Source organism: Hoplias malabaricus, chromosome 7 (assembly GCF_029633855.1).
Source record: "Hoplias malabaricus isolate fHopMal1 chromosome 7, fHopMal1.hap1, whole genome shotgun sequence".
Classification (NCBI taxonomy): Eukaryota; Metazoa; Chordata; class Actinopteri; order Characiformes; family Erythrinidae; genus Hoplias; species Hoplias malabaricus.
In genome coordinates this window covers 3,384,528-3,398,894 of record NC_089806.1, presented here as the reverse complement: position 1 = coordinate 3,398,894, position 14,367 = coordinate 3,384,528, and the positions used below count along the sequence as shown (strand labels likewise).

The 14,367-nt window shown below is 42.6% G+C and overlaps 1 long non-coding RNA gene across 1 annotated transcript in view; it reads right to left on the bottom strand.

Moving 5' to 3' along the window:
* Positions 1–497: 497 nt before the first annotated feature.
* LOC136701566 (uncharacterized) overlaps positions 498–14,367 on the bottom strand; it is a 54,291-nt gene continuing 40,421 nt past the window's right edge. The window contains exon 3 of the long non-coding RNA XR_010803817.1: positions 498–664. This is a non-coding gene — a long non-coding RNA (uncharacterized lncRNA). The remainder of the gene's footprint in view (positions 665–14,367) is intronic.

Genomic DNA, 14,367 nt, shown 5'->3' with positions numbered 1-14,367 from the left:
TTGTGTCCTCTAATAACAAGTAAGACATCACCAGTCTCAAGTGTATTTCTGAGAGCTCTGTATCTATTGTGAAAGTGTCCTTATTCAAACCTAGCTTCCACAAAACTTGGGATGCAACAGAATGCAAATATGCACCACTTATTTAAACCTATGTATATTTAGGTTAAAAATTCTACAAAGGTTTCAAATCAAAAATTTTAATTGTGGAATATTTTTGGTCCAAAATTTTTGCAACAATTTTAACTGACGCCATAAATATTTTTCCGACATTATTATTGTTCACTGTGAACATTTGGGAACTGAAGTTACAAGAAGCAGATTTTATTAATTAATTTATTTATTTATTTTTGGAAAGTGACATACTTTTCAATTTTCAATTTAAACTTCAGTGAAATTATTTATGTATCACTGCATGCTCTTGTTATTCACCTTTTCCCACAGTGTCTTCAATATTTCAAACCCCTCTCACAGGGAAGCTGATGTTCTGAGGGTTGTAAACTCATGGGGACTCCTTGTGGCACACACTGGTATAATGTTCTCTGCGACAATGCTGAAATGAAATGCTGGGACCTCGGTCTTCTCCCTGAAAAGGAACGCTGATCACATCATCTGTCCTACGCCCAGCGGTGGGACATTTGCCGGGAGACGAAGGCCAAAGGTGCCACTGTGAGAAATGAAAAATTCATGAGAAGTTCACACTGAACAGAATCATCACCCAAGGCTAGTGTCCTGGATGTAGCTCAGGTTCAAAGAGAAACGAATCCCTACACCATTCCCTCTCTGAGACCTACACCGCTCCCCACCCCCCACTCACACCCCAAAACATTTATTAAAATACAACAGAGTGGGAGACTCGGAGAGCACGTCCTCACTGAGACAGGCTCGGCTCCAGTGGAAACACCTTCACAGTCTGAGAAACAGAGTCTCCTTACAACACAGTAACACAGTAGTGTATGTAACGTACATCTACATACAGGGTCTACATCGTATAGAATTGATATTTATTCTACTTTTGTTTAAACCCTTGCTAGCTGGAGGATGTTTCTGAAGGGATCAGTTCTGTCATTCCTTCAGTCTTTCAGGGCTGAAGTGGTTTTAAAATATGGTTTAATCTGACAGAGCCATGGTCTGTAACCAGGAGCCACTGTTAGCATCTGTCAAAGTGTCTCAGAAGCTCAGGAAAACCACATCACAGTGACCTTATCAAAAGTGATGCACAAGCACATGATATTAGTGCTCTGCTTCATGTGAGATTTTCCTTTGAAGAACACAACGACTGAAATCCTGTGTCTGTCTTTCGTAGTTCCTTGTAGTTTAATTCACACTCTAAGCACTGAATGTCGTCATAGAACTCTCATGTGGTCGCAAGCAGTTTAACTGGTTTATTTCAACTCAAATGGTGTGAATTAACCCTTTGTTGAGAAGCTTTGCTGGAAGTAAATGAGTTAAACTCACAAATGAACACTGGCCAATAAGGTTTGTTCCGTAAACATTGGCAGAAAAAACAGTCTCGGTGGTGATACCCTCAAGGGAAAACCATCTGTACCTTTAATTAGGGAACGTAACCATGCCTTACTCTGTTTTAACTGTAGATGTTAAAGTTGTGTTGATGTCATTCGCCTCGTTTCATCAACAGGACTTTTATTGTTTATTTTATTCTCCACAGTTGTATAATGAAAAATTACAGGGATCCCCCTCTCCTTCTGGAGAAGAGAATGTAATTAGGGGACACAACTGGACTCTAACACCACTGCTGTACCTTTAAAGATACACTACACTGTTTGTAGCTTTAGTGACAGTGATGAACCTTACTCCTTTATTTCTGAGAGTGTAGGGCTGTTGGATGGGCTGGTCCTCCACTAGTCTCAGAAATACGTAGATCATTATTTCTTTATTTCACTGTTTAATTATAGAGATAAAGTAATACCAGATGGTGTGTTCCATGACGTGTTCTGTTATACATCATAAGTTCTGATAACACACAAAAATTTGAGCAGATGGGTTTATGTCCAGACACGACGGCTATTTCTCAAGCAGAACACCAGGTGGGAAATAGCTCCCAAAATAGTGCGAGGTCTAAAGAATGGTGCAGAAGGAAAGCACATCTTCAGCTCCAGGACCACATGGTGTTGTTTATAGATTGTACAAAATGGTTGTACCTTTTTCTATGGAGGTTTATGGCATTATGATAAAAGAACTGTGAAGAGTGGGAGAGGTTGTTGTTCACTGGTTAATTCTGACAATCTCCAGAATGTTGAAGATTTTTTTTTGTCGTTATTGCAGAAAAGATAATAACTTAAGGACATTTAGACTGATGTCTGTACAGAAGGATGCTCAGGACACACAGGCAGGGCATGGCATCACACGCAGTCCACCAGAAGGGAAGGAAGAGATTTACACGCCTTATTCTAGGACCCAGCCAATACTTTTGATAACTGCCCCTCATTCTCGCTTTCAGGCAGTTTTCCATTGCTTTCATGTGCCAAAGACTGTCAGAAATCTGATTAGGAGTTATTTCCAAGACCTGCAACTTTGTATTACAACAAGAGAGCAGATAGATTCAACACTTCACTGAACCCAGAGGGTAATATCAAGTGTTACAGCAGCACAGTAAAGAATATACAAGAGGAAACAGACAGAATCATTACAGATGTAAAAGTGAGGAAGGATTTGACAAATACAAGGCTACGAGTGATGAATGGCATTAAAAACAAATACAGTAAAGAGTGAGAATAGTAATATTTACAGTAATACTATAAAAACTGCAGTAAAATAAACTTAAATGTAAAATAATGGCACTGCATTAGGTCACATACATATTATGAAGGTGGCAATGTAGAAACAAGGCTGTACACGGTAAACAGTTTAATAAACATATTATATATGTGCAGATGTATAGTCCAGTTAAAGTCACAGTGCACACTGATATTAAAGTGTGCTGTGATCCTGTAGTTCTTCAGTGCATAGTAAAGTCCTGGCACAGTGGAGAGGAGCTGTAGAGTGTGAGTGCTGTTGGTAGAACTGATCTCCTCTAACTCTCCCTGCTACAGCAGAGCGGAAATAGTCTGTTGCTGAAGCTGCTCTGCCGTGTGAGCAGTGGATCGTGTGCAGGGTGTGAGGTGGCAACTACAGGAAATGGGAATAATGGCAGTGGGCTGATTTCCCCACCAACGTTCACCGGTGGCACCAGCAGCTGTAATCCTATATGCACCGTGTGTACAGTTTTAATGGTTTTGGTCATTTTTTAAAAATATTTTTCTATGTGAGAATGAGACGTGATATTGGCTGCATTCATTAGGCCCCTTTCATGAAATGTGAGCAGAACAAATCTGAATAAAGTGTTCATAAATCGCCCTTTTTTATTTAAATATGTCGATTCACATAAATGTATATAGTCTCTAAATATTTGTACAAATAAAGGTTACATCTGCTCCTGCAAAACCATAGTGTGTGTGATTTCAACAAAGAAACGTGGATTATTTCAATGTAAAGAGTTAAGGGTCTGTAAAACACTCCTGTGTAAACGACTGATGTTGCAAATAAAACTCTCCCAATTTCTGAATATTAGGTATTCACTAAAACACATGTTCCACTGAAAAGGGAGTTGTGAGGATGATGTAGTTGTGTGGGGAATGTGGGAGTTGTTTGGGATGATGTAGTTGTGTGGGAGTTGTTTGGGATGATGTTGTGTGGGAGTTGTTTGGGATGATGTAGTTGTGTGGGGAGTGTGGGAGTTTTTTGGGATGATGTAGTTGTGTGGAAGTGGTTTGGGATGATGTAGTTGTGTGGAGAGTGTGGGAGTTGTTTGGGATGATGTAGTTGTGTGGAGAGTGTGGGAGTTGTTTGGGATGATGTAGTTGTGTGGGGAGTGTGGGAGTTGTTTGGGATGATGTTATTGTGTGGGAGTTGTTTGGGATGATGTAGTTGTGTGGAGAGTGTGGGAGTTGTTTTGGATGATGTAGTTGTGTGGGGAGTGTGGGAGTTGTTTGGGATGATGTAGTTATGTGGGAGTTGTTTGAGACTTGCTTGCAGTGATGTAGTTGTGTGGGCCATGGTTGAAATGGTTGCTAGTTTGGATGGTCTGGGAGTTGTTTAAGATGAAATACTATAATGCTTTGATTATTATTCACAATGTCTGGTGTTTCTTCTGAACTGAAGGGCATTAATCAAGACTCTTTTCTAGAAAGGCTTTACCACGGGTACAGAGAAACATTCTCAGGACATAATGGAATTGGATCAGTGTGTATACAGTAATCATGGGTCATCAACATTGGACCTTGTGTATCACCTCTATAAAAATATCTAATTTGCCCCTCAGGTCATCATTCTCAGTGTCAAATGTGGGATGTAGTGCTATAAAGACCCCATCATCAGGCTGTGGAACAGTGGAACTGTGTTCTCTGGAGAGGTGGAGCTCCACTCTGTCCTCTGGGATGAGCTGGAGTGGTGTATGTGATCCTCACTGCTGCTCATGTGGCTGAATGTCATCAAATACTCCACACTTTAGTGTAAAACATTCCCAGAAAACCAGACTGTTACTGCATTGAGGGCAGAGCCGTATTCACTACCACTTGCTCTGTATCAGGGTTTAAGCATCAACAAATTACTCCAGGAGTGTTGACCCCTGGGGTGTCCAGCAGGGTGCAGGCAGCTCTTATTAACTCCTGAAAATGAGGGGCCTGACCTCAGCAGCTTCTTTTCAGGAACTGTTACAATTTCCTGTCAATAAGGACATTAGAGAGGACGCCTCACAGTCAGAGAGAGAGGCGCTGACCTCAGCACTGACCACATCTCAGACCACACAGTAAATCACCCAGACACTGCAGACCGTTACACACACTCACCCTGTCACTCACTCACTCTCATATTCAGTTTTTTTTATAAGCAACAGTGACTACTTTCAAATTTCCATAAGAATGAAATCTGATAACAACACTGTCCACACAGCCAACTAACAGCACCTAAGTGTTCAAATGTCAGTAAAAGTGGTCACCACAGCAGCAAATTTAGTACAATATCAATGGACAGTTTAATAAATAGTAACAAAAAACTGAAGTGGTCCAATAACAGATCCTTGTGGTACACCACAGCAAATCTCATTCCTTCCTGATAACACATATGAAAAAGGAAACAATGTTCAGCTGAAGTCTCACAGAGGCAAGGACAGAGGCACATTACTTCACCAAGGACGTGTCTCCGGCTGAGGTTTCCTCACTACGTCCAGCTGCTTTAATGAAGCCCAGTCACAGCAGGGAAGCACTTAGAGAAAACTCAAGGGATCCTAGAGAAGACCCCTGAGGAACACCGTGACAAATCTCAGCTCTCTTAACATCTGTAACATTTCAGCATCTGAAATATCGCAACATTCATAAAGGTGAAAACACCTCTGTACACACTGCTGGTGTGTGTCTGCATTGAGTGATAACACAACTGTTAAAGTGGAAATGTTCTGCCTTTCTCTCTTTCTTTAGTTTGATTCCATTTTGGTTTCATTCTGCCTTTTCCCTTTTTTCTTTCTCCCTTTTATTCACTTTGCTTTTTTTATTCCTATACATATTTTTTTCTGTTTTTTTTTTCTTTTTGCCTTTGTTTGTTTTTCCTATTTTTCTCTAGCTTCTATTTTTTTTTAATTCCTGGTTCTAACATTCTGTTCTTCATTTATTTCTATTTGTTCTTTTAATCCCATGTTCTATTTCCTATTGTTCCTTTCTTGTAACATTCTGCTCTTTCTCTTTTTTTCATTCTATCTATATTTCCTTTTTTCCTTTCACTGTTTTTTATTCATTTTATTCCTATTGTTATTGTTTAAACTTTTTCCATTGTTACATTTTTTCTTTCTTTGTTTCATTTTTCTTTTTTAAAATACTATTTCATCATCTTTCATTTTTCTCATTTTCTAATCTTAGGGTAAACATTCCATTCTTTCTTCTTATTCTTTCTTTATTCCTTCTTCTTTTTGTTTCCCAGCAACATCAGTAAATGTGAACCTTTTATTTTTCCATCATTTTCCGTTCTGTCATTACTCTCATTATCCTCTCTCCGATGCTGCATTCCTGAAGCAGTGTGTTGTCAGTGTTTCTCTCGGGCGTCTGTTACAGAGCTGAGTTCTGCTCCATTCCCAGAGTGGGTGAGGGCCTAGTGGTTAGTATCTGGACACGTCTGAAGCTGCTGGGCTCTTTGGGGTGTGTGAGTAATGGCTGCTTTCTGTAATGGAGAGATTTTCAGTGGTTTAACCCCGTGTTGAACTCCTGTGATGCTGAGCAGAGGGCAGGCACTCACAGAGTCATTCTGGTTTGGATGCTGGTTTGGACACTGGTTTGGACACCACTTTGGACTGTGCTGTGGCAGATGAATGGTCTGGCACCTCGACACTGGCATCAGCTGCACCGACTGGAGCCAAGGAGACAGGATCTAATACTGCTGTAATAATAGTGCCCCTAGTGGACACGATTGGTACTGTTTTCTTCCAGTCAGTCGTGTCATCCCTTTACTTTTGACCCAACATGTTAGTTCTGAGAAGCACCTTCAGTCCCCACTGATCTGAAACATTGCTGTGATGATTTGATGGCATACCGCCAGATAAACATTAATGAGGTCAGGCTCTGGGGTTGGATAATTAGCTCTGGATCACAAATACCACCCCAACTACCACCTCCAACCCAAAGGTATTGGGTGGAGCTCCATTCCTTTGGAGAATGCAATTCTTCTGCTCCACCCCTCAACACTGGTGGGCTTTAGACCCCTGTTATTGACTCTCGGCATGGGGCATGGTGATGTTTGGCTCATGTAGGGGCAGCCATGGCCTAATGGTTAGAAATTAAGGCTTAGGACTGGAAAACTACTTGTCAATTCCAACCTTAACCCCAACTGCTCCCCAGGAACCGGGGATGGCTGCCAGCTGCTCTGTGTGTGTGTGTTCACTGCTACTAATGCAATAGTGTGTTTGTGTGTGTGTGTTGAATGTAGAAACCAGGGTAAAATGGCAAACAAAAATGGCACAGGACACATGTGGAGCTACACTACTCTTCAATCCACTTTGTGGATTGAACATTTTTGTATGAACAGCTTCATTTATATCATACTAACCATATATCATATATAACACATTTACAACAGAGCTAAAGAGAAACGTATATATTGTTGATATTTTCTGTGTTAAAGATGCAACTTCGCAACATCCAAGCACCCACTAATAATGCCATAGCAACTAGTGAGAAAAAAACAAGTCTCCCTTTGCTAGACTCTTTAGGCTGATTCCGCCTATTACTGCAGGAAGAGAAATTTGACTTAAACACGTAAGGACCAATCACACTCTGCCATTTTGGCAAGGTATGTAGAAGAAGGCAGACAGCCAATCAGAATGCAACTTGCAGAATCCTGATGTACTGAAAGTATCAGACTCTCCATCAACTTGTGTGATAACCTAGCAATCACCTGGGATACCGTGGTGTTAAATACAGTTTAAATACTTATAGTGTTAAATACACATTCAAACCCTGCCTGAGAATCAGACAGAGAAATGTCAGAGATAACTTCCACATGGCTCCACAGCTGTTGTTGTACACATAGCCACATAGCAGCTGTGTTGCACACATAGCAGCCCTATACCTGCAGTCAGATTGGGTAAAAAAATCTATAACTACAGTCTTGAAATTTTCATTTTGGACTTCCTCAAGAGCATCCTCTAGTGTCAGACCAATTGTCATCATATTAAAATGTGACTGATTTCCTCACTACACATTCTCCATATCACATCCTAGTCCCTCACAGTTTAAACCCATGTAACAGACCTTAAAACCTAGCCCGGAGTACTGAGAAGGAAGAATCATATAATTTGGAATCATTTGAGTTGACTCACTCCTGATCAAAATGACTCATTTGAATCAATAATCAGTAAAAAGATGCTGCTGGAAGGAGCCAGTTCAGCTGAATGTGTGAATCGTCACATGACCACTGTCTTGATCTGTAGGCTGCAGACACTTTGGAGGAGGGGGAGTGGGAGGGTGAAAGGGAGGGGGAGGAGGAGGGCTCTAATTTCCCATCATTCCATCTCCTTGGAGCCAAACCCTGAAATGAGCCACAGAAATGTTGGAGAACCTGAAGCCAAATGTGCTCCGCTCACTTCCTCTAAAGCTCAGTGTGAGGCTCTGGCTCTGAGGAGGGAAACTCTGAGAGAACCTAAACCTCTGTGGTCAGATGCTCTGAGGTCACTAAAGGTCAACAGCAGATAATCGTTTATAAAAAACTGCAAAACATCAGTGGTATTTTACTGTTTTACAAAACAAGGCGGATGCATAGAGTACTGCTGTCAAATATGACACATCAATAACAATAACAGTACGTCTGTGACAGCTGTATTTCTAAAATAAGAGTGTGTCCACTTTTTCTCTCAGTATTGTCCACAGTTGAGTGTGTGAAAATGTCCATCAAACACATACTTCCCCAACGAAGGCCTAATACACCACCCCCTGCCCAATACACCAACCCCTGACCATCACACCAACCCCTGACCATCACACCAACCCCTGCCCGATACACCAACCCCTGCCCAACACACCAACCCTTACCCGATACACCAACCCCTGCCCAACACACCAACCCTTGCCCAATACACCAACCCCTGCCCAACACACCAACCCCTGACCATCACACCAACCCCTGCCCAACACACCAACCCCTGACCATCACACCAACCCCTGCCCGACACACCAACCCCTACCCGACACACCAACCCCTGCCCGATACACCAACCCCTGCACGATACACCAACCCCTGCCCGACACACCAACTCCTGTCTGATACACCAACCCCTGCCCGATACAACAACCCCTGCCCGATACACCAGCCCCTGCCCGATACAACAACCCCTGCCCGATACACCAACCCCTGATTTATTCAGGCATTTTGTGTGAGGATTTTTCCGTGAAAAAAACAAATGGTCCTGGAGCAATGCTACAGAATGTCTAACAAACACAACAATGTGTGTGTGTGTGTGTGTGTGTGTGAGAGAGAGAGTGAGTGAGAGAGAGAGAGAGAGAGAGTGAGAGAGAAACGACATGTCCTAAGAATTCCAATGATCAGTTGAATAACCTCCACAAGGAACTACACAACCTCTAATTGGATGCTCTGGAGCAGCTGCACATGAGAGTAAATCACCCACTTCTAACTACACCCTGCCAACCCTGTGTCAGCAATGTAGCAGAAATTGTGTTGCCGTAGTTACCAATTAGTTACAATAAGACAACACCCAGTCAGTGAAATAGAAACATATAGTTACAAACAACATGGGATGCCATGACACACACACACACACACTAAGCAGGGAGCATTCTGGGTGTTAGGTGCCCAACCAGCGACCCTGTGGCATTAAACTCACTTCTCTAACCTTAAGGTTACACCCTAGTTACCACCTGAGAAACTCTAGGAACCAAATAACAACACCCTTGCAACCCCCTGAGATACAGTACCCTCCACTTAGCAGTGCCCCAGACCCACCTGAGATACTGTAGCCAATTCACAAACTTTTTACAACTGGTGTCACACTGCAGCATCAATATGAGCCTCAGTCTCTCAGCTCTGCCTCACACTGAAAGACAGCTCTGAAATAATAATGAATAAATAAGAAATGAAAATGAAATGATCAGAGGCAGAGGAATAGATGAGGTTAATAAGAACAGCTGTGTGTAATTAACATCAGATATAATTTACAGCTGAGTGGGAGGAGAAAGGACAAAGAGAGAGAAAGGGATAGAGATGGAAATAGTGGGGAGGAATGGAGAGAGAGACAACCTCAGTCCCTCAGTAATGTTCATGCGCCTGTAATCAAAACCTCACAGCAATGTTCCACTCAGCGCCAGCAGCCCCTCCCGCCCTCATTTTGAAGAACCCTTTGGCCGTGCGAGGAGCAGCTGCTGCAGCTGTAATTAAATCGAGGCCAGGACCCGTTCACTAACTCCTGGCTCTGAACCCACTTTCCGTCCCTCGGGAACCACAGCTTCAGAAAGTTTCCACTGGAGCGACAGAGCGGCGGAGGTGTAGAAAAGACTGGAGCGTGGATCTCAGGAGAGGAGAGCGTGGAGGGGAGAGAGAGAGAGAGAGAGGAAATGAAACGAGGCTCGAGGTCTGCCCGGGTTAGGCTCATATCGAACCCAACTCATCACACAGAGCTTCCTCTGCAAACTTCCTGCATAGAGACTTAATAACAGGTGTGTAAGTGAATAACACGTTTATAGACAAACTGAAGAGCAGTGGACTGCTCAGTAGCTCCGGTCAGGGTTCAGGAGGTGAGAGCTGAGGTCCTGCGAGGTTATAGCCAAGAGTCTGAAACACAGCCCTATTCATTAGAGACATTGCTTGATAGTAATGAGTTATAACTGTGTTATAAAGGTGTTATAAATGCAGATTTAGGGGACGAGTCCATATGGCAATACAGTAACATCCAAGTTTTCCTGTAGAATGAAACCTTGCGAAACACACACACACACACACACACACCCTGGTGCTTGGGTGACAGAGGCATTTACCAGGGACTGTCTCAGTGGTCTCCTGGTGGTAGGGTCTGAGCTTTAGACCACTCTGTAAACTCCTACAGGAACAAACCATCGTCCTGATCTACCCCAGAGTGCAGATACGGTCTACTAACTTTACAAAACCCTCCTACAGGCATCTGTAAACATGATGTATAACACTGGTGATAACAGCCTCCTCGGGGGAAACATGTGGGCGTATGTTCTTCTGCTCTGTGTGTGTTTCCTGACTCTGTGTAGTTCTGCGCAGCGTAATTAAAGCCTGTCTGATCTGGAGCCTGTTATTAATGATATAAATATTAGCATACCCTGGCCTTTAGCGGGAGACAGGTGAGTGATAAACAGTGATTAATAATAAGCCTGGATTAATAAAGCCTGAATAATGAGGTGTGTTTTTTTTATTAATGGGGCTGCCATTGAAACAATAATAAATAAAAATAAAAATAAATCAGTGTGGACTATAAGATAATTCCAAATAAAACGTTTTCACTGTCATTGATCTGACACAGGTTTGGAGTCGAGGAATGGTGAGAGTGACCATGCCACCACTGTATGAGCCCACACTGGTCAGGAGGGGCATCAGACCTGGAGCTGGGAGCAGCGGATGAAGGGGTGTGGTCTGATGGATCACAATTTTTTCGTCCATCGTGGGGAGGGTGGGGTGTGTGTGCAGCGCCGTCCAGAGGAGAGAGGCCACCAGGGGCATTGTGGGTGATGTTCTGCTGGGAAACCCTGTTTACTTTGACAAGGATCACCTCCTGAGCCCACCCCTTCACAGCAGAGGTGTTTCCTAAGGGCAGGACAGTGCTCCACCACCACACCGTTCAGGAACCATCTTAGCCCTTTTCGTCAAAGTGAACTCTGGTTCTTGAACTGGTACCATTCAGGTTTCTTAGAACCTTGGGGCTCGCCTGTGAACCAAACCACCCCTGCCCCAACCTCTGTATTTGGACCAGTCGAGGACCCAATGACACGTCATCAGATGGGGCACTGCAGGGTTGCTCGGTTCCATCTTGGCAAAGTTCTGGGGCTGTGACCAGGGCAACTGGGGCACGCTCACTTTTACCTCTGCTCAGAGAGATAATGTCTGCTTTAACCAGGACAGAGTCATGGTTTGTCCACTGTTTACAGCACAGTCAGATCAGTGTGGGATATGATACACGTGTGGAAACGATGTTGAGTTCTTTCAAAGTCCACTCTTAAAAATAAATGTGCTACAAAAAGTTCTTTGATCAATGCCACAGAAGAACCACTTTTGCTTCCAAAAATGTTTGCAAAGTTACATAACGGGTCAGTTCCTGTTTTCCATTTTCCCATTTCAGAGTGAAAAGTTCCACAGGTGCTTTTGGTTTTCTGGTCTTTACCCAGGACACAATCAAAGATGATGTAACACTCTGTAAATGACTCTTCCAGCTCCACCATTGCATTTGGGCAGCACGGTGGCTTAGTGGTGAGCACGTTCGCCTCCCAGCGCTGGGATCTTGGGTTCAAGTCCCATCTGGGTGGAGTTTCCATGTTCTCCACGTGTCTGCGTGGGTTTCCTCCGGGGGCTCCGGCTTCCTCCCACAGTCCAAAAACATGGAGAGTTGGTGAATTGGCTTCTGTCTAATAACTGTCCTGCTGTGTGAGTGAATGTGTGTGTGCCCAGATATGGATTGGGGCTCTGTCCTGGGTGAAACCCTAGTGCCCGATGCAGTCCTCCAGGTGGACGGTCGTTCCTGGTTGAGAGTGTGCTGTGAGCGTTTGGCTGCCGCTTCTCGCCAGTGTTTGTGTGGATTGAGTGTTCTGAGCGTTCTGAGCAGTGTGGATTGTAAAGCGTCCTTGGGTGTCTAGAAAGGCGCTATATAAGTGTAACAATAGATAGATAGGATGAGCTGGAGAACAAGTCTAAAAACAAGTTTGATACACCTCCGAACCCCACCTCCACCACACAGCTCTCAGCTCACAGGACTCAGAGGATCTGCTGCTGAAGTCTTGGTAACACATTCAGAGGTGGAGTCCATGTCTCGACAGGTCGGGGCTTGTTTGCCAGGAGGGCCAGACGGCTTTAATGTGATGGATTATTTATGTGTTATACAAGGTTAGAAACACCACAGTGATCAGCCCTAACTAGCAGACATTTCATAGAGAGAGTGGGGCGGGGTATGGAGACAGAGTGTGTGGGTTTTTATCCTGGGGGTCTTTATGAATGTTCCAGGTTGTAAGGGAAGAGCCGGTGACTTTGGAGTCAGTCGGAGTCAGTGTGTCTTTGAAGGCCCCGGGTGAAGATGAAAGACACTGACTTTGATCTTGCACTGGTCTCTGAATAAAAGCTCGTCCTCTTTGTGTTCTCTGGTGTGTTTGGTGTAAGGAAGAAGTGCCACAGTGAAAGTGATCAGGCTCATTAGCCTCAACTTTGTACGGCCGTAAACGTTGTCATTATAAAGGGACGCCGAACCCCTTCAACCCACCGCTCCTATGTGGCTTTAGTCTTTAAGGCGTGATCTGAAACTGCAGAGACCTTTACATTTACTCCTAATGTCCATGAAACAGACAGAGGATCCTCTCTGAAGAATGATGAAATACAATTCCATAAGATCATCCCTTAAAAAATGCAGCAAATGCTTCAATCCACCTTAAATGTGGATGTAATGAGGTTAAACTTATACTTCTTTTACTTTTGCTTTTCACCTTAAATGTGGACTCAAAAAGGTTTAAATTCCACCTAAATTCCACCTTAAATGAGAACCACAAGACTAAAATTAGCTTCTCAAAATGTATGTACCACCTTAAATTAAACAAGTTGTTACATTTTGAACTTTAACTTTAAAATAAGGACTTAATTAGTTTCTTTGGACTTCATACACTAACTTAAATCAAATTACTACTAATACTAATCAAACTGGCTTTCCTGAACTTTACATTTCACCTTAACTCAAATTACTACTAATACTAATCAAACTGGCTTTCCTGAACTTTACATTTCACCTTAACTCAAATTACTACTAATACTAATCAAACTGGCGTCCCTGAACTTTACATTCCACCTTAACTCAAATTACTACTAATACTAATCAAACAGTCTTTCCTGAACTTTACATTTCACCTTAACTCAATTTACTACTAATGCTAATCAAACTGGCATCCCTGAACTTTACATTCCACCTTAACTCAAATTACTACTAATATTAATCAAACAGTCTTTCCTGAACTTTACATTTCACCTTAACTCAATTTACTACTAATGCTAATCAAACTGGCATCCCTGAACTTTACATTCCACCTTAACTCAAATTACTACTACTAATACTAATCAAACGGGCTTTCCTGAACTTTACACTTCACCTTAACTCAATTTACTACTAATACTAATCAAACTGGCTTTCCTGAACTTTACATTACACCTTAATATACAAAGCAGTACACACACACACACACACACACACACACACCAAGCTGAAGAGTACCAAAGAGCAAATTATCCTCGTAGCATTAAAACATGAATGTATCAGCTATATACTGACTGGTCATTCATAACAATAATAATAACTGATTATTAATATGACATGCATTATTATAGTCAACATGATCAAAAGACACTCAGCTCTGTTTACAACACTGATATATTGAGAAGAGATGCACTGATGTACAAATTCCAAGTATCAGTTTTAAATAGTGATCAAATCAAACATTTGTCCGATGGTGACGTATTTGTCCAAAATGAGTCCCATATCACTGTACATCTCTGATCCAGATGTGTCGCTGTGGGGTAACCAGGTGTTTTCCTTCCATGCTGTTCGTCACCAAAGGTTATGAATAGACAAGGTACTTTTTCTAAACATTTACTACCTTCCCAGTGTTC